Here is a 19,406-nt window from a genome sequence, read left to right as displayed (position 1 = left end):
ATGCTTAGAGTTTTGTAATTAGTTGTAGATTGGTAGAGGTTTTGATCCTTGATAGTCTGCAAACTTTGTGTGTATTAGACAGCACTTTGGGAGCATGAGAGGTCATACCGTGTCTTATTATTTTATGGTAGGATTAACGTAGTTGCGTCTGTTCTAGTCTAAGTGCTCTTTGTTTAGATGAACTGCAGGACTTCCTCACCGTGTTATCTAGGATGAACCATCTAGGGTGAGGGGGAGGCTACCCTCTTCCTGACCAAGGATGTTTGACCCTTTGATCAGCAGTCCACACACACACACACACACACACACACACACACACACACACACACACACACACACACACACACACACACACACACAGGCAAGGTACTCTTTGTGTATGTAGACGTCATATGTTAATGAACTTATGCATATTCATGTAACCTCAATAAAAGGACAGTGATACGGGAGAACGGACGAGAGCTACTGGGGTCAAGCGAAGGAACGGTGCCTGTCCGGTTCTCTCCCGTGCACGAGTACCATGAAGAAGTTTGCCTACTTGTGTCTTGCTTGCAGTGTAATTATATTGTCTTAACGTTCCAGCGAATAGGTTTATGCTACAAACCTAACATTAATTGGTCCTTCGATGCCGGAGCCCTGGAATCGCATTCACCGAGGGGAGGAGAGGCACGCTGAAAGACTGACGTCAGCCAGGAAGTTCCTGTGGATTCGCTGTATGTCTTTTCTCCTCGATGAATGGCGATTGGCGGGATTCGAGGCTGATATTACACGCTAAGCAACACCGAGTAAGTTTAGAGTCCAACTCTATAACTGTACGTCTTCGCCGCTCAGTGGGGCGTTGTCCGTGGCCGCTTAGTGGGGCTAAAATTACGTCTTCGCCGCTCAGTGGGGCGTTGTCCGTGGCCGCTCAGTGGGGCTAAAATTCGCCGTCTAAGTGGGGCGATGTACAAGGCCGCTCAGTGGGGTTTTTTGTACAGAAGCATTAAGTCGCAGAGTTGCGCAGTTCGAACTTTTTTTGGTTCGCCGTCTTAGTGGGGCGAAATACAGACCGCTGTGTGGGGTAGTGTAGTGAGTTCTCCACCGCTCAGTGGGGTGTTGAGAAGTTCCGGGGGGTCCAGATTGTGCTGGATAGTAGGCCTATTTTGTGTTGTTGTCATTGTCGTCGTCGTTGTTGTTGTTGTTGTGTGTGCGGAGCAGAACATGTGGTCTGTGACACTGACTGTTGTTGTTATCATGGGTTTCTAAGCAACCAAGAGTGAGTCGGAGGGAGAAAGACGTTTGTGCTGGACTTTGCTCCTGGCAGCACAAAGTATTTATGTAAAAAAGAGAGAGCGACGGCTCCACAGCTGCGCGGGTTCACGCGAGCGCGGTCGCGCGGACCTGAGCCGTGCGGTTAATCGCAGGCTTATAAATGGAAGAGATTCAAATGTTAGAAGTTTTCAGAAAACACACCAGCCTTGGAGAGCTGTGGAGAAGGCCAGCCCACATCAGCAGCACTTAAGATATGCTCTGGTGAATGGCTTTCCCCCCACCCCTTGCTGACACAATGTTTATTCTTTAGCTTGCCCTGATCGACAGCAGCCTGTGTGCCAGACCATAGATTTAATTGAGGTGGATAGTTGTTAAAAGTAATCTACATTAAGCTTGTGGTTGCTTAAATTCAGTACAATGACATGTGAGGTGAAGTGATATAGGTAAATATTTAAACTCATGAAGTGCATAGAGGCACTTGACCTGTGTGGAAGACGGTCGTCTTATTATGAGCCATTGTTGAGATATAGAGCACACCTGTGAAAACAACTAATATGCTCAACCCTGTATGAAACATCTAAAAATACATGATGGAGAAGCTGTGTTGAATATGTAAGTGTAAGACTTTGCCACTGTGGGCAGAGCATGCAACTACTGTGTGATGTCGCGTTGCAGTTTTGTTTTTGTTTTTTGAGCTGATGAGCAAGCTACACATTATCAGATCAAGAGCTGTCTGAGAACTACTCAAAGAGAGGGAAACAGAGAGTGTGCAGCGTTTCCATGAGCAGTTTTTCTGCACCTTGACTCGTGTGTGTGTGTAGCATCAGCATCATGTTTTTGTTTATTTGTTTTGTTGGATTAAAAATAATTAAATAAACTGGTGATCATGCTTATGGATCACCATGGCACATATCTCCAGCCATATGGTTTATTTATGCAGATGAAAAAGTGAGTGTGAATGTGTCTGACATCACAGTGTTTTTGTGCGCTGTGTAAAAGTGATTGCCTCTGATTGTGAGTGAGAGCGGTGATTTTGCAGACCACCAGCTATTTAAAAAAAAAAAAAAAAGAAGAGTGAAAAAGAGAGAGAATTTATATTGTAGATGAAAAATAATCATAGGAAAAAGGTTTTGTGTTGATCAGCCGAAAAACAACTACAATGTCATTTTCTGCTTTTAAGAAAGGATTGTTCACACAAACACAGACAGAGAGAGAGAGAGAGAGATGTGTGTTGATTAAGCAGTGATGATAATAATGAACATGTCTTAGTTTGTCACTTTCAGGTGAAAAGCAGACCTGTATCAATTTTCCACATGCAACAGTCGGAAGAAAGTTATAGTTTAACATCATTGGAAACATGCAGGCCAAGTTTCTGGCTGACTTATTTACAGTGCCATGTGTTTCTCAACCTCACAAGCGAGCTCACTCCTCCCTGAAGATAAGGAATGCAGCTCCAAAGCAATAACATGATAAAGAGACAGCAGCAAGTCCTGAGCACAAAAAGTCCCAGCAAAACAGCAGCAGAAGAAGAAAGCAAACCCATCTTCCTGTCTGATTGGTTGAATTTCACGGAGGGGCGAGCAAGATGGCAGCGGGAAGAGGAGTTTTTGTTTGAGTTCTCAGCACGAGACACTTATTTGACGTCTTTCTGGCCTTCGGGACTTTTTTGGAGATCAGCGCGCTAAACTTGCTGGATCTGAGGCCAGGGTCTGCGGCGGCAGCATGTTGAAATGCTCAAAAAGGACTGAGTGACTCGGGCAAGCCACATGCGGCTAGCGACATGAAAGAAATGGACCCTTCATGATGCGTTCAACGTGCCAGCGCTGTGGTGGGAAAGGCTCCATCATAAACACGCCCTGCGCCCTGCGCCGAGGTTCAGGCCAAGAAGAAGAAGACGATGACTTCCAAGCCCAAGAAGGTCGGCCTCAGCGTGGGCGAGCTGATTGTGAAAGCCGTGGCCGCTTCCAAGGAGCGCAACGGCCTGTCTGTGGCCGCTCTCAAGAAGGCTCTGGCTGCCGGAGGCTACGATGTGGACAAGAACAAGGCCCGTGTCAAGACCGCCATCAAGAGCCTGGTGGCGAAGGGCACTCTGGTGCAGACCAAGGGCACCAGGACCTCCGGATCCTTCAAGATGAACAAGGCTACTGAGAGCAAAGCCAAGAAGCCCGCCGCGGCCAAAGCCAAGAAACCGGCAGCAGCTGCTAAGAAGTCGCCCAAGAAGGCAGCAGCAGCACTTCAGCTACTAGACAGGACAAAGCTGAAGGAGAACTGCCGGGACTGTTGAAGTGGGAGAGGACAAAAGAGTGAGAGGATAACAGAGTGAGAAGACTAGGTGAGAACACATAGGAATTATTTAATGTGGGAAATCAAAATTTGGGTTAGCAAACCTGGGGAAAAGAAAACTGACTGCTTAAGTTGGAAAATTGAGACGGAGTCTGAAACATTGCGAAAATAGAAACATATACAGAATCACACACACACAAGCAGAACATGCATTAACCCTACTAACAATTCCAAACACAAAATGACTCATGAAGACTCATAGCACATTAGTTAAGAAATGATTAAATAATAGCAGAGAAGTGTGTAGGAAAGGCAGCTTTAAGAACATGCTCTGCTGGAGATGCAGCTCCACAGACATGCATTAGACCTGCCTAATAACACAAACCCATGCAATGAAAATTAGCTTGTTATCTTTCATCAGTGTTAAATTAGTGTCAATTTAGCAGACACTTGTTATTAAATACTGAATTTATCCAATGCAAAAAATTGACTCTCCAGGTTGCAGGACAACAGTTTAACTTTTGTGGGAAAAAAGATCCTGGTTTGACCAACCAGTGATCAGACAATAAATTTAGTTGTTAAAATGGTAAATTGGGAGAAGCTTCCTGCTTGATTGAGGCAGCACATGTAATTTACTGTATGAGGGAAATTGTCTTTTGTGATACTATTTTGAACATGCTTTTCTGTCGTCCTGTCAACTTAGTGGGTTAATAGCTGATATGCAAATTAGTTGATCGGTTTTAGATTAATGAAAGGTGACTGAATTCTAGCACGAGTGAATGAGATGTGTTGGAGTTGTTGTGTGTTGAGTGGAGACTCTAAAACACTGAGTTTCCTGTTTTGATGTGCGAGTGAATCCTGTATTTAGATACACAACTCTGAATACATCAGAACAAACGTCTTTTGTGAAGTGCATGACAGCATGTCACATGTTTTATGATGAAGGGAAAAAGGAAAAATTGAATAAAATAGATCTGTGGCTTAAATGAGTGAAGAGCACAGACCGGGTGATTAAACTCATAGCTAATATGACATTAGGGTTATGTTGTGTGTTGTGCAGTTGATGGTTGGTTTGGAGTGAATCTAGCTGATGATTCTTCTCCTGTTGTGAAGATGATGAGGAGTTTGTGTCATGACTTAACAAGGCCTTTTTATTTTGATACTTTCACAGTGCACTGAGAGTTTGGTTTGATAATCTCTGTTATTTTTTATTTTTCATTTTTGAACAAGCACTGATTTTTGCTTGTGAATTTCTTTTCTTTGAGCAGATCTGCAAGTCGGGAATTAAAAGCGTTACACGTCGTCAAGAAAATTGTTGCAAGTGGGTTTCTCCACATTTAAAATGGGTTCAGGAGAAAGCCACTTATTTGGGACAATTAGGAAATGAGAGTCCCCCCCAAAAAGGATTCAACGAGGAAATCCAGTCTAAATTATTTTTCTTTTTGAAATAACGTCGTTTTGCTGAGCGTGGAAACGGATGCGATGATAATTTCCACAATTAGCAAAAGAAGGAACCACTGAGTGAATGAGTAAGAATTTTAAAATAACTGACTGACTGACTGAACATGATTGTGTGAAGCTAACCCCCACCTGACAAAGGTGCAGATGAACCCATGTGTTTCCTTTTACAGGAGCAGAAAGATGACAGCAACACTCGAGGTTGCATGATGATTTAACCTTTTAAATGCCATTTTCTGTGTCTGTGCATTTATCAGGTGTGTTATTCATAGGCTTGAGTTGCTCACAGAGATAACTGTGACAAAGTATGCATACGCCTGCGCAAGCGCTAATATTTGCATTTTCTTTTCTTACAGCATGCCAGTTCTTCATGTGAATTGATGATGCGATTTATACCAGGACAACTGGTTGATGTTTTTTCCTACTACAGGATTTCTGGGTTTATGTGTGAGGAAAACTGTGTTTACAGGTTATGAGTGGTGATGCTGTTGCATTGTGTTGATGGGAAAATGTGAAGGTTACTTTGATAATGTGAATAACCTGTGTGAAATTTCCTGTGTTGAGAACTGGTGTTACTTCTTTCCACAGCTAGGGTTGACTTTATGGTGTTTTTATGGCACCTCTGGAACCTGTTGACCTGTGTCTGACCTCTGTCTGACTACAGTCAATGTGTATTGCTAATGTTAGTTTCTTTGAGAATGCTGTGGAAGATTCAGCTGAAACGGACAAGTGACATGAGTAAAACAAATAAGAGATACAGTGTTTCTGGGATAGTTTGATATGGGCTCATTAGCTGGCCACTTTTGAGCCCATAGTAATATATAAGTGGAGTGACTTTGCTTAAGAGCAGTCACCGATTACATTAATGTTGCCTGAGTACATGGGATGATCCATGTCTGAGGCGACTTATGAAAATAATTGTAGTTTACTGATTTGAGAAAACCTGCACATGACACTTGTCTTGCTGATGTTGAATGCTTCTTGTCCTTATGATACAATTGTTTACAGGTATGGAGTTTGATTTTACTTCCAGATTTTGTTTTCCAGGCCATGATGGTGTGTATGCAGGCTCCTGGGAGAGCCAGGTGTTAAGCAAACTTAATATGCAAAGCACACTAACATTTTCATTGCAGGATTATAGGTCCGGGGTGGTGCTGCTCCAGGGGAGGAGATGCCCTGATGTTGCCTGGGATATGATCTAGCTAATCTTTTTCTTTAAGACTGGAATCCAGGTTTGGTGAGTTGACGCATGGGTGTGTCCATGCGTCAAGAGGAGGGGTCCAAGGATTAACATTAAACAATGTTTTTTATTATTGTTGCAGTGATTTGTGTGATTAGCCGTTTTATTTACAAATATTAAACCTATGCAAGTGGTGCACCCATGTTCAGATGAGGCTTTGATGGCCTATAAGTGAAGTTCACTGAACTAAAGAATGTGGTTTGATGATTGTTGACATACTCTCCAAATAGTTTGTCTTCCTAGCAAGGAAATACAGGTGCAGCAGTAATCTCCTGAGAAATCTTCAGAGGCCCAGTGAGAAGCGCATAGCTGACAGGACCAGGCAGTGGTTGAGGTCAAAGATCAAGCTGATTGGGGCCCATCATGAAATCAGACCTTGGAGCCACAGCAAGGACCATGAAACTGCCTGCAAAATAGAGGAGAGGATCGTCCACAAGATGGGAGAGAGGCTTCAGGAGGATCAGAGATCATCTTCAGCACAGCAGACATCACACAGAGAGCTGTGCTACTAAGCTTCCAGGAAATCAAGAGGAGACTTCCCACAGCAAGATTTTAAATACAATGAAAGATTCAATATTGACGCTGAGGAAGACGACTAAGGTGTACGACGTGCTCTGCCTTAAACCTTCAGCAGCGTTGGAACATAAACACTCAGGGGATGAGGAGCGTGCCAAGCTCCATCGACAGCGTAGAAGGAGTTCGAGGATGACATCATGATTCTGTGAAAAGCACAGGAACCAGAAGCTATGGTGGTGATAACAGCAGTTTCCTATGAACATCACCTAACGCTGTGCCACTGTACTGTGCATACGATGACACTCTGAAGGCTGCTGGGATCATAATAGCAGTAAGACAACCCTGCACCCTTTCCACAGAGGTGTTTTCTGCAGAGTATGGACAATGAAGGACAATGAAGGAGTCATAAATATCCCCCTCACAGGACGAAGGCCTGAAGTGAGGTAATGGGAGGCCATAAAACTAGAGTGCTGAGAGGTCTGCAGCTTTGGAAATAGCTGAGAACCATGTTGACAAACAACAAAACCAACTGGTATGTTTGAATGTTTATTCTACATACATTTGGACTCTGGTCCTATGGACAACGATGGAAACAACTGGAAGAGACATTCATGACGCCCTGCAGAACTCAAACCACTCTGCAGAGAGACATGTGATGTGCACACCTGGAGGAAGCATTACCAAGCTGAGATGTTTTTGAAAATGTTACTTTTTATTTTCACTATTAAATTAACAATTTCTTTGTTTGCTCGTAAGATGCAGTTTGCCATGAGATGAGCTCAATGAATGGGATAACTGCTAATACATTTGTTGAACTGTGTACCTTTTCAGTAATTTAGGGTGATTTGACATATGCTGAGTATAAAAATGTTTGCATTGAAACTGTCAGGCATGAGGTATTCATACCTGGGAACTTTTCAGGCATAAAGGTCAAAAAGGGGGGAAATGTTAGATTTGTATTGTTGATTGTCATTTATGCTTAGAAATATTTACTTATATATGCTTAGAGTTTTGTAATTAGTTGTAGATTGGTAGAGGTTTTGATCCTTGATAGTCTGCAAACTTTGTGTGTATTAGACAGCACTTTGGGAGCATGAGAGGTCATACCGTGTCTTATTATTTTATGGTAGGATTAACGTAGTTGCGTCTGTTCTAGTCTAAGTGCTCTTTGTTTAGATGAACTGCAGGACTTCCTCACCGTGTTATCTAGGATGAACCATCTAGGGTGAGGGGGAGGCTACCCTCTTCCTGACCAAGGATGTTTGACCCTTTGATCAGCAGTCCACACACACACACACACACACACACACACACACACACACACACACACACACACACACACACACACACACACACAGGCAAGGTACTCTTTGTGTATGTAGACGTCATATGTTAATGAACTTATGCATATTCATGTAACCTCAATAAAAGGACAGTGATACGGGAGAACGGACGAGAGCTACTGGGGTCAAGCGAAGGAACGGTGCCTGTCCGGTTCTCTCCCGTGCACGAGTACCATGAAGAAGTTTGCCTACTTGTGTCTTGCTTGCAGTGTAATTATATTGTCTTAACGTTCCAGCGAATAGGTTTATGCTACAAACCTAACAGCCCCCACTCACTGAAGACTGATGATTAAAAAGAACAAGTCCTTGTGAGCTAACCTGCTTGTTAGTTTACAGAAATGGAAAGGTAAATGGCTTGATAATACCAGTTACTCGTGATGGTTAAAACTGGTACCTGGAAATATTTACAAAGGAAAACTGTGGTACATATCCAGTGGTATTTAATCATTATTTATTTTTTAAATTTTGCATTTTGTGGAGGTTTTTTTTTAAGTCTTCGATTTAAAGACTATAAGAACAGACAAGCAGATAAGTCACTGCACAGTGTGTATAGATGTTGTGCTGCAGTGTTAACAGAGCCTGACTTTTTTAAGCTAATGCAAGAAGTTGAATAAAAATTAGATAATACTTTAATGACGCTTTAGCAATTCCACCAATTTGAACAAGATGTTTAACACCACTGGCTGATTTTACAGGTTGTAGACACTCACTGCTTTACCTCTGTCCTGATGCCTTTGCTCATCCTCACTGAGGTGATTTCTGATGGCTGTTTCAGCTAATGTGGATCTAGGGCCAGATGCATTTCTGACATCATGTGTGAAGTCTTTGCTGGATTTTTTTAAATTTCATGACTATCAGATACTATTCAATTGCTATATATATATATATATATATATATATATATATTGCACATCATGTATATATATATATATCATATATATATACATTATATATATACATTATATACATTATATATATATATATATATATATATATATATACATTATATATATATAATAGCTTTTTGGGAATCAGCTTGTTGGTGTTATTAAATTCCGTTCATTTGAATTCTTTTGGCGACAGAGAAAAACTGGACTCAGAGTGGTCAAGCTCAAAAAATGATCTTTATTTTTACATTTCCAGAAATGGAGGCCTGAACAGCAGAAAAATAATATTGTAATGCCTGTAAAACGGTGTTAGCCTTGGCATTTTTTGGTAGATTCAAACAAACTGAAATCAATTATGTGTTTTTCTTACATCCTGCAGGTAACAAAGAGCCTTATAAATTGGTTCTTTGTTAAGCCGTTGGTGGAAAAAATGACTCATCTCTTGAGTTGGGTGCTTTCTTTATGCTTGAATGGTTCAGAGGTTAGAGTTAAGTGGTTTAACAAACAAAAAACGTTCCCCTGAGAATAGTCAAGCACAAGACTGGACAGAAAATTAGATAAAAGTCAGCCAATGTCTAAACAAAAACGTTAAAAGACCCCCAGAGAGCCTGAAGAAGTATTTTTGAAAAAGAAAAAACAAAGGTTTGTCTCCTCGGATGCAACATGTGTATAAATAAATCATGGATCAAAATCTTTGCACTTTATTATTCAAAGTTTAGTTCCTATATCTGCCCATCTGGCTATAAAGAGGCTTCTAAAACCCCAAACTGTAGTTTATACTGCAGCATAATAACATGGGTGAGGAAATGCATTATTGGTTTGGGTCCATATATCCAGGCCAACAAACTGGTGATATGTATACCAGGTAATTGATTTAATGCGCATCATTTTTAAATTTTAAACACTTTCTCAGCTCCTGTGGTGATCAGCAGTTACTATCACTCAGTATCACTGTTACTGTTTAGGTATAGTCCAATTAATCCAATTTCTAAGCTGCAATCATCAGATGTTTTGCTATCTTGGTACCATTTTCTGATTCATCTCTGCAAAATGATCAGGAGAGCATGCACAATCCTAATCAGCAGTGGATCTCTCGGGACAACATATTGTGCCAATGTCTTCATGGCAAAAACTAAGACACTGGAGCTCACTATCAAGTCCACTACAAGCTTCGTACCATCCATGGTTAAGATAACCATTTTGCTTGAGTGAGAGCAAAAATATCTTGGTCACTAGCTATGGGCTAGTGCTTGCACTGTGGCATCAAATGTACAGAGGAGTCATATTAGAGTTCAAAACCTATATTTCAGTATAAGCCCCAGTCCATCCCATCTGTCCATGAACATCATTAAGGGCACGCCTGACCCAGTTTTTACTAAATCTAGAGGATTTTGGTTAGGTGGCTGAGGGCGGGAGGGAAGGATTTTCTGCAGAGGGTGACTTCAATGTGAGCAGAGACTTCTCAAATCTTTTTAGCTAATGGTGCCCATAGTTAACAAGTGAGGAAAACTGATATGTAGTAGTGAAGTTTGCCTTTAGGATTTTCTGGCAGAGGGGCTCTGTGCCAGAAAGGTTTTAAGAAGTCATGTGAGGTAATATAAAGAATAAGGTTTGAAGTAGGAAGCAGTTCTGTTGATCTTTCATCCAGATGACTTTGGTTTGTGTCTCGTTTAACTTAGTTAGCTTATTATTTTTAAGATTTACTTTATTATTTTCTGTTTTAGTTACAGTTTGGTTGGATGTCAGCCAGGGGCGTAATTTCCACGGGGGTTAGGGGGGTTATGACCCCCCAATAATCAGACCCAAGCAATATAACCCCCCCAATAAAATTATGAATTATCTTGCATAAATAGGCTGTTGATTTTCTTTACTCATTTCAGGTATTACCAGCAAAATAGTTGCAATGTTTAATCATCTGGGAATTTACCCAGATTTATTTATTTATTTAGACAGAGATCTTGACCCCCCCAATGTTCAGCACAAAGTTACACCGATGATGTCAGCACCAGATGGACTTAGTTAGCTGTGGGAAAAATTCATGTTTAGCTTAAATGGATTTAGATGAATATCAGTGCGTGTATTGTTAGCTAGCATGCATGTAATAAACGGTCACAAATGCTTGTGATGGCTTCATTTGTCTCATGCTCAACAGGAAAAAAAAACATGTATAACATGATAAAATAGTAAGTGGGGTTAAAATCCATTAACTCCTGCATTTGATTTTACAATATATTCTATTAAAAAAATAAAGACGGTAATAGGCAGGTCAAACATATTTTTAATAACAATGTACATAATTTATATCACTCACTGTCATCACTGGAAAGCAGTTAACAGACAACATCTGTTTTACACAGTAAGGCCGCTCCAGGTGTCATTATACCCACAGGAACAATGCGATTAAATATAAATACACCATCTGCTGAACTGCACACAAACCCTTGACTGGCCGTGTTGTGATTCTTTTTTTTTTTTTTTTACAACACTCTCTAATTAAGCAGGTGGAGATTCATACAGTTTACTAAAGAATATCCACCCACAATGAAAATCCCATTTATGGCCACATCAGCATGCATAAAAAAGTTTTCCCTTTGAAACATTTGATTCATATTTCCCAAAGCATTAATAACAGGTGTGAGTAAAAGAGAGAACAGGCAGCTAAAAGGTCCAACCTTTGATTTTGGATATATTAGCTGTACAAATACCCTTTGCTTGTGCATTTAAAAAAAAGAAAAGAAAAACTTAGATTAGGATGGCAAATATTTGTAGTCTTGAGCTGGACTGGATTTAAGTCTAGCCTAATGTAACCACAGTTTATATTAATGGGGTTTAAACTTAAAGTGCAGCTAGCTAACTGCAAACTTGTGCTAACCCTTTTTGTTTTGAGTCCTTAGCCTTTGTATTGTGGAAAGGCTTGATCCCATCTTGGCTTATCTTCTTGACATGAAATATATTCACTGTTATAAATGTATTTATGTCAACATAACATGCTGCTGGTACAAAAAGCACAGACTCCATCCAGAAAGTTATAGCAGTGTAGCACCTACAGTGTGCTAATGCAGCACTGGATGTTTGTATGTTATTATTATTTTTTATGGGTTTATTTCTTTCAGATTAAAGATTGCATCCTGACACTTTTCTGACACAGTCTTAAATATCTGAATATCGTATTCATAGTGGGCAGTTATTAAGGAATTGATTCCCCATGGTAGTTTCACTTAAGCATACCTGAGAAGATTTGCTAACATTCTAATTACATAAGGGCTTTTGGTCCCTTATTGACAATTTCCTGTCACATTAATCTACATAATTCATCCTATGTGAATATTAAAGGGCTGCTACAATTCCAGGTAAACTCATGAGAGCTGGATTAACAATTGAAAAATCAGTGGAGCAGTAGAGGTCCCAATATCCTTTAGTCTGAGTGTGGGAGCATTCCAAACATGCTGGTCACCAATTCCAATTTGTTTGTTCCTGCAAGGCAAATGAACAGTCTTTGAAACTCTGCACCCTTTGCTTGTAATCCTTGAAAAATGTGAAGTATCCTGCCCCAAGCCAATAAAACTCTGATGAAATCATGAAGTTAAATTTTTTCAGTCTTTCGTAAACTCTCAAAAACAAAACCAAATACAAACATCGGCATGCGAAGCAGTTCTGTCAACTGATGCTGATTTTTGAAGGTGATGGAGTTTGCTTTCTGACTATTTAGGGCCCACTGACCTCTATGTTTTATAGATGAAACTGTAGATAAGGGATGGGCAATTCAAACGGTATGATTGGTTGATGATTACAGTTCAAATGTTCTTGTCATTAAAAGAACCTCCTGGCCTTGCCATAAATAACAATTGAAGAATAGTAGAATTTCTCCTTCTTTATGTGTGTATAAACAAATTTAAACAGTTATGGTTATGTGGGAATGAGGCTCAGTGCTATTGTACAGACTAAAAATCATAACCTCCCTCTCTTGTATGGGACTTGCTGTTCACTCAAAGAGTATGAAAGAAACCAAACCTTGTCATGGTCTTTGGCTTGCAGGCAGTTCCATCTGCAGCCAGAAAATAGGTTTATTTATGACATGGCAGACTCAGTCTCAAGGCATGAAATCTGGCTTTACTCTTTTTGCATTAAGCCCAGCATAGAAAACCTCCCAAAATCCAACAGGATTTCTTCAGAGGATAGATTTGTTAAAAAATGCAACAGCCCAGCTCGTCTCTTGCTGCACGGGGAATAGAATCAATAGAGATGTAACATGGTGGCTCCAACCAGTAACTCTGTTAGCTCTCTTTCTATCTTTTCCTTTATCTGAATCGAAGCCATACGATGATTAAACTGGCCCAGAATGACAATGCTGGCCTCAGGGGAGTATCGCAGACCTGAAAGAACACACACAAAAGGCGCCTTTCGCTTTTTCAGTGGGATACTGTAGAAACCGATAAGACTGCAAAGAAGCATTAAAAAGGAACGCTGACATGCAAAGGATTCAAACTATACATAAACAAAAAGAAACTTGTATGCAATATTAATAAGGGGAAATTTTGAGAACATACACGATGGCTTTAAAAAATCCTCAAAGCACATGACTGACGATATTTTCAATTCTCCAGCAAAGAAGAAAAGCTACATTGTGTCAGTTCATCCCATATTCTGTTTTGCGTGTCCATTTGATCATACTGAAGAAATAAATATATCAAGCTAAATTTTGTTTTAAGCTGTAATAATTTGAAGAGCTTCTTATGTTAGTTTATTGTGTAGTAAGTAGTACATTTCTTGCGTACTATTTTCAGCTCTGGCTTTCTGACAGAGCAACAGCGGTATGAAAAAGTGCCCCACCCCCTCGTTTTAACATAAATTAGCTGTAGTGTCTCACATTTTTGGAAAGCTGAGTTTAGTTTCACTTAAATATGACCTGCCTGACAAAGTGGAGTAGACCAAAAAATCCTCAAAAGCCAGACATCATGCAACGATTCAAGGAAACTCAGGAACAAATAACAAACAAAGTCATTAAGATCTTTAACTCTGGGAAAGGTTATAAAACCATTTCTAAAGCTGTGGGATTCCAGCAAACCACAGTCAGAGCCATTATTCACAAATGGTGAAAACATGGAACAGTAGTGAACCTTCCCAGGAGCAGCCGGCCAATCAAGAATGGTGTTGTTAATAGTATTGGTCCAGGACGAACATTGCAACTGACCAGTTGTTGTGACGTCATAGCTTTGCCCATATGGAAAAGAAATAGAAAAAACTCATAAAAGACTTGCATAAGATGTGGCCTACTTCATATAGTGAATCATATAAGGCTTATATGATTTACTCATGAAAGTGGCCACTTTCTCATTACTTTCATATATTGTTTTAGTAAGTATCCAAAACATACAAGTTTCATTTATATAATTTTTCAAGGGATCTTATATCTGTTTTCACTCTTGTATGCTTTTCATACAAGTTTTACACAAGACAAATACAAACTTTATAAGATTTATATATATCTTTTCCATATGGGTGGAATGTGGAGAAAAAAGAAATTAAACGTCTTTGTTTATATAAAACAGCAAAAATAGAGAGAATCCCAACAATCAGATGACCCCACCCCTCCATGTGCAAACACTTTGGTGACAGTGGGAAAGAAAAACTCCCTTTTAACAGGAAGAAACCTCCGCCCGAACCAGGCTCAGGGAGGGACGGCCATCTGTCATGACTGCTTAGGGGTGATGGAAGGAAATGTTTTCTTTATTAATTTGTACGTGATATTGTTGGCTTGCAATAGTTTTAACAGCTTGGCTAATGCTAAGTGAATGCTAAGACAAGGTTGTTGGTCAGTGTAGTGTTGATCGTGTACCAACATTATTATGACAGTCTAGGCAAAACAACAACACAGTGCTATCATGCCGTGCTCTAACCATATTGATGTGTTTTTAGCAGTTTGTGAATCAAGCTAAAGCTACACATAGCTATAAAGACATTTGAGACCTATTCATTCTTTGTTTTGGACTCTTCTTCACACTTTTTCTATGCAAGAAAATACAGGATATTGCAAGTCATAGCGCTAATTTAGATTCAATCCCGTTAAAGACAAAGCTAATAGGCTATATTTGTTCATCAGTTCATGGCAATCCAAGAGATGCAGTGGGGGAACAAACCCATGACTCTGAAAGCTTTTTGCAGAGGAAAACACCAGGTATTAATACGGAATTTGGCAGGAGGAAGAACTCTTAGCTCAGGTGTAGCGTGCAATATGAAATATCCAGATCGCTTCAGCAGTACAGATCGTATATCTGATTAATAAAAACTTAAAGGACATTAGATTTAAGCTTTAAATTTAAAGATTACATTAGAAATCTCCTGTTTTATTTTTTTCACATCTTTTTGAGAAGAAATGATTACACATTAACATTTGTTTTTCTTCCCTGGATAAAGCGGCAACTGTTCCCTTAACTTGCTGTTAAATTTTGTGCCAAGCTCCAAATAAAGTGGTTGCGTATCATAAGCTACATGTTGCTCTGTGTGAAACACTGAATTTGAAATTTGAAAAACTTCTGTACCGCTAGCTAGACGCTGCATCACAGGGATGAGATGGAAAAAAGGATTTTCACTGAGCGGGCTGAATCATGTCACCGCTTTAATCTCGCCATGGACCACCGGATTGCAGAACATGAAAACTGAATTTGCATGAAAGATTTTTTTTTGTGCCCCCTTTTCCCTGTTAATGCCCTATTGGCCCCCCTGGCTAAACTTTGCTAGATCCGCCCCTGCACAGTTACCAGCCGTCAGCTACGTAGAAAAAGATCCTCGAGTAGAAAGTAATATTAAATACATTCTAACAATAGCTGATCAAGCTTAAACGTGCTGCTGTTGTTCAGCCGCTGGTTTCCTCTTTCTGGTGCAAAGTGGGCCAAAAGCAAACTAGAGACACGGACTCGCGACAGAAAAGCCGATCAGCTGATCGTTAAGCAGTTTCATGATTGAAGTAGCAGCAAGAAGAGGCAGTCGCTTGTTAAGCTTAACGCAGGAATGCTTTACAAACATTCAGAGATGGACTTACACACTTGCTTTACTTCTCTCGGGGATAACTTTGTCGGAGATGAAATGCCGGGTTGCTAGCGAAGCTCCAAATGCTATCCAGACCACTGACAGGTCCCGCATGCCACAGCCGCTCTATCACGTGATGCATACTGCTCCGACGTGCTAACCTGAGGTGAGTTACGGTGTGTTGCAAGTTTTGTGAGGTGCTTTCGTGATATTTAATGGATCGGATTACATTTTTCATTTTTCTCCGATATCCGATCCAGTAATTTAGGTCAGTATCGGTACGTAATATCGGATCGGTCCATCTCTAGTTTCTGTAGCTTCTGTGCTCACAGCCAGAGCCATGTGTTTCAGAGAGTGCTGTTTGGGATATCTGACATCAAACTTGGCTCTGTAGAAAAAAAACATGTTTTGAATCCAGGTTAAGACCAGTCTGGAGCTGGATTTTTTGGCTAACAATATCTTTATGACTTAAAAAAGGGGAAAAGAATATAAGATGGATTATTGATTTTTATTTTTGGGCATGGCAGGAAGAGTTGAAATTTCTCCTTTTTCCTGTCGTTTTGAAAAGGCTTCTATTTAAGATGGCTTTACATTTAGAGCGCAAAAAAAATTGCACCTAGCAGCCAATCTACAACAGCCATTCAATTTCCCATCCATTTGTACAGAAATTGGCCGTAATGCAACCAGAGGGTGCAGCAGGGTTGCTCACAAGAAAGCCTCAACAAGACTGGATGAAGCTAAATGGCTAAAATAGTTATTTACACCTGCTTCTAGACAACAAAAGCACATATTTTATTTTTATTTTCACAAATACACAATCAATAATGTGTCTGCACTGAAATAAAACACTACAAATACCCATTAGTTTTACTTACATGAAAGCTGTTTTTCTAAAAGATGCCAGTATTTTGCTATTTGATGTTATTGGTTGGTAGGAATTCAAGAGAGGAGAAAAGAGGACAAGCATGACTTGAAATTTTGAGTTATTTTGTTGGAATTTTGACTTAACTCTGCAAATCAGGAAGCTGCTTACCCAGAAGCAGATGGCATAGACAAATGCGTACTGAAAATCAGGTAGTGATATCTCAATGTGCTACCGAAATGTAGTAAACATGAACAAGCTACTTTTATGCTAATGCCTGTGAGTCAGCTAATAGCACATTTCATCATTTGTAAAGCCATGCTGAGAGTACTCAGCAGTTTGAACATTTATTTATTTTACTGGGCCATTTTAGCCTTTATTCAATAGTAACAGTGTAAAGAGACAGAAAACTGGGGAGAGAGGGGAAGACATGCAGGAAGGCCCACGGATTAGAATCAAACCAGGGTCTACTGCTCTCCCTGGCCATATAGCATATGGTCACCTGCTCATCCCACTAAGCTAACCCGATGCTTGAACATTTGAACATTTATGACAAGCAGCAGTAGCGCTGGTAACTCAGCTGAATGCTGCTAGCGTAGTTGTAGCATTGCTAGCTTAGCTATAGCACTGGTAGCTAATGCCTTCCATGTTCTGCTTCAGGATAACATCGAAATGATGGTTAATTTTGGTAAGCACCTCATAGTATAACAGTCATGTTGACTACAGCGCTTCCTGATTAGCCGAGTTATTTTCTTAAACGTTTTAGCTGATTAACTCAAAACTTTGAGATACATGAGTTATGGATGGCTAAAAAAAACATTTTCAGTGGCGGAAACAAGCTTCCATACAAACCAGAGCAGATGAGCACATCAGTAAAGAAAAGCAGCTCTTTACGGTGGTTGCAGAAAATCACCACACAATGTACATATTTGGATTACACCTCCTTAGGGCTCCATTAATTTTGGAGTATCTCATGAGCGCTCTTTATAAAACAGGAAATCAAGAGAGTGGGAGTTTAGAAGTTCATAACAGCATTCATGTTTTAGCATTTACAATTTGTCTTCATTTGTAGTCGGTATCTTTTTCTACCTGCTGTTTTGAAGAACAAAACATTTACAGTGCCCTCCAAGAAGGGGTCGCAAGGACCAGCTAAAGACATTGTGTAATATTTTGCCACTTGACCAACGTAAGTACATTGTTTTTTGTTTTTGTTTTTTATGTGTTATTCAAAATCAAACCCTCGATTCCTGTTTTTCCTCCCACTTGTGCGTCAGCAGCATGTACTGTACACCTCTCTCAGTCACCAGGAAATAACAGCTTGACCTGGGCCAGCATGCAGGCTGACCCAGTGCAAGCACAGAAAGCAAGCATGGGAGAAAACCCGAAAAAATATGACGAGTCTGTGTTTTTGAGACGTTGATCTCTCTCTGTGCAACAGGAAGTTCTGCAAGTGATGAATATGCATGCGAGGGTGGTGAGGAGGGGGTTCTGTTTTGTACATTGTGTCCAACAGCACTGGTTCCTCCAGGTGTTCATTTAACATAATTGTGTCCGCACATGTTAAAAAACAAAATACTCAAGACATCTTCTCTGTCCTCAGTCTCACTTGTGGTCGAATGGAGTGAAGTGGAGTTCGGGCTCTGCTCCCATCTGTGTCTCCAATTGCTTCTTCTTTTTATGTCCCCTCACAGCGCTCAGTCATATCTGTCAGGGACACACAGGACAGAGCATGGCTATAATTACTGTGGTTGTAAATCCTCTAAAAAAAAACTTGTACATGTACACACACAAACACTTCTCCCTACATGTACACACACAAACACTTCTCCCTACTTGCACAGTGTGTCCTCTTTGGAAGCAACATGGAGGTAAAAATAGCAAAGAAGCTGTTATCAGCTCCAGCGTGCGTTTACGAAGGTAGTCACAGCTTTTTTCTCTCTCTTTTTTCAAGTTGCTTAAACAGACATCTTGAGCTCAAAGAAATCATTACAGTGTGATTTAGAGTGCACAGTAAACAGGATTGCCTGGCAGGATCAGGTTAGCAGTAAACGGTGTCTACAGTTTCAGTGCTATCATCCCTGGGGTGTTTGGTTTTTGTTCCAAAAGAAAGTTTATCACCGTGCACTATGTATAATCTCTTTAAATGAACTGCGCCTCTGGAATATGGAGCTGAAGCTACAGCTTTTCACAGACAAAATGTGTCCATCCTTATCATTCCTGCAGAATTGTTTGAAAGTCCATGAGGGTACTACGTTTCCAAGATTTGTTCCTATGGGTTATAATTGGTAGTGGAGAATCAGAATCTTGCCTATAGGCACAAAACAACTTAGTTAGGTTTGCAGTTACAAATACAGGCTCTTCATTGCCATGGTCACAATCGTAAACACCAATAAAGGCGTACAACAGACATTGTCAAGTAACTTGGACTATGGAAATAAACAGCATTATCTTGCATTAACTTCCAATGTTTGACCAACCCATCCATCCACCCCTCCATCCATCCAACAGGGACTATTCACGCTACAATGTCCCTCAGGCCA

General features: G+C 40.3%; 1 protein-coding gene and 1 pseudogene across 2 annotated transcripts in view; one reads left to right on the top strand and one right to left on the bottom strand.

Moving 5' to 3' along the window:
• Window positions 1–2,832: 2,832 nt before the first annotated feature.
• On the top strand, window positions 2,833–7,171 carry LOC146663170 (histone H1 pseudogene; annotated as a pseudogene). The gene is made up of 2 exons (XR_014913007.1): window positions 2,833–5,249; window positions 5,349–7,171. The product of XR_014913007.1 is annotated as a histone H1 pseudogene (transcript).
• A 4,267-nt stretch (window positions 7,172–11,438) lies between these two features.
• Window positions 11,439–19,406, bottom strand: part of uts2r1 (urotensin 2 receptor 1) — a 73,493-nt gene continuing 65,525 nt past the window's right edge. Inside the window, exon 4 of the mRNA XM_085415769.1 lies at window positions 11,439–18,570. The gene's annotated coding sequence lies outside the window, so the exon portion shown is untranslated. The remainder of the gene's footprint in view (window positions 18,571–19,406) is intronic.

Source organism: Rhamphochromis longiceps, linkage group LG8, assembly GCF_057381845.1.
Source record: "Rhamphochromis longiceps isolate RC_006_pf linkage group LG8, R_longiceps_female_GT1.1, whole genome shotgun sequence".
Classification (NCBI taxonomy): Eukaryota; Metazoa; Chordata; class Actinopteri; order Cichliformes; family Cichlidae; genus Rhamphochromis; species Rhamphochromis longiceps.
The sequence above is the reverse complement of the archived record's forward strand: the minus strand, read 5'-3'. Positions and strand labels throughout refer to the sequence as shown.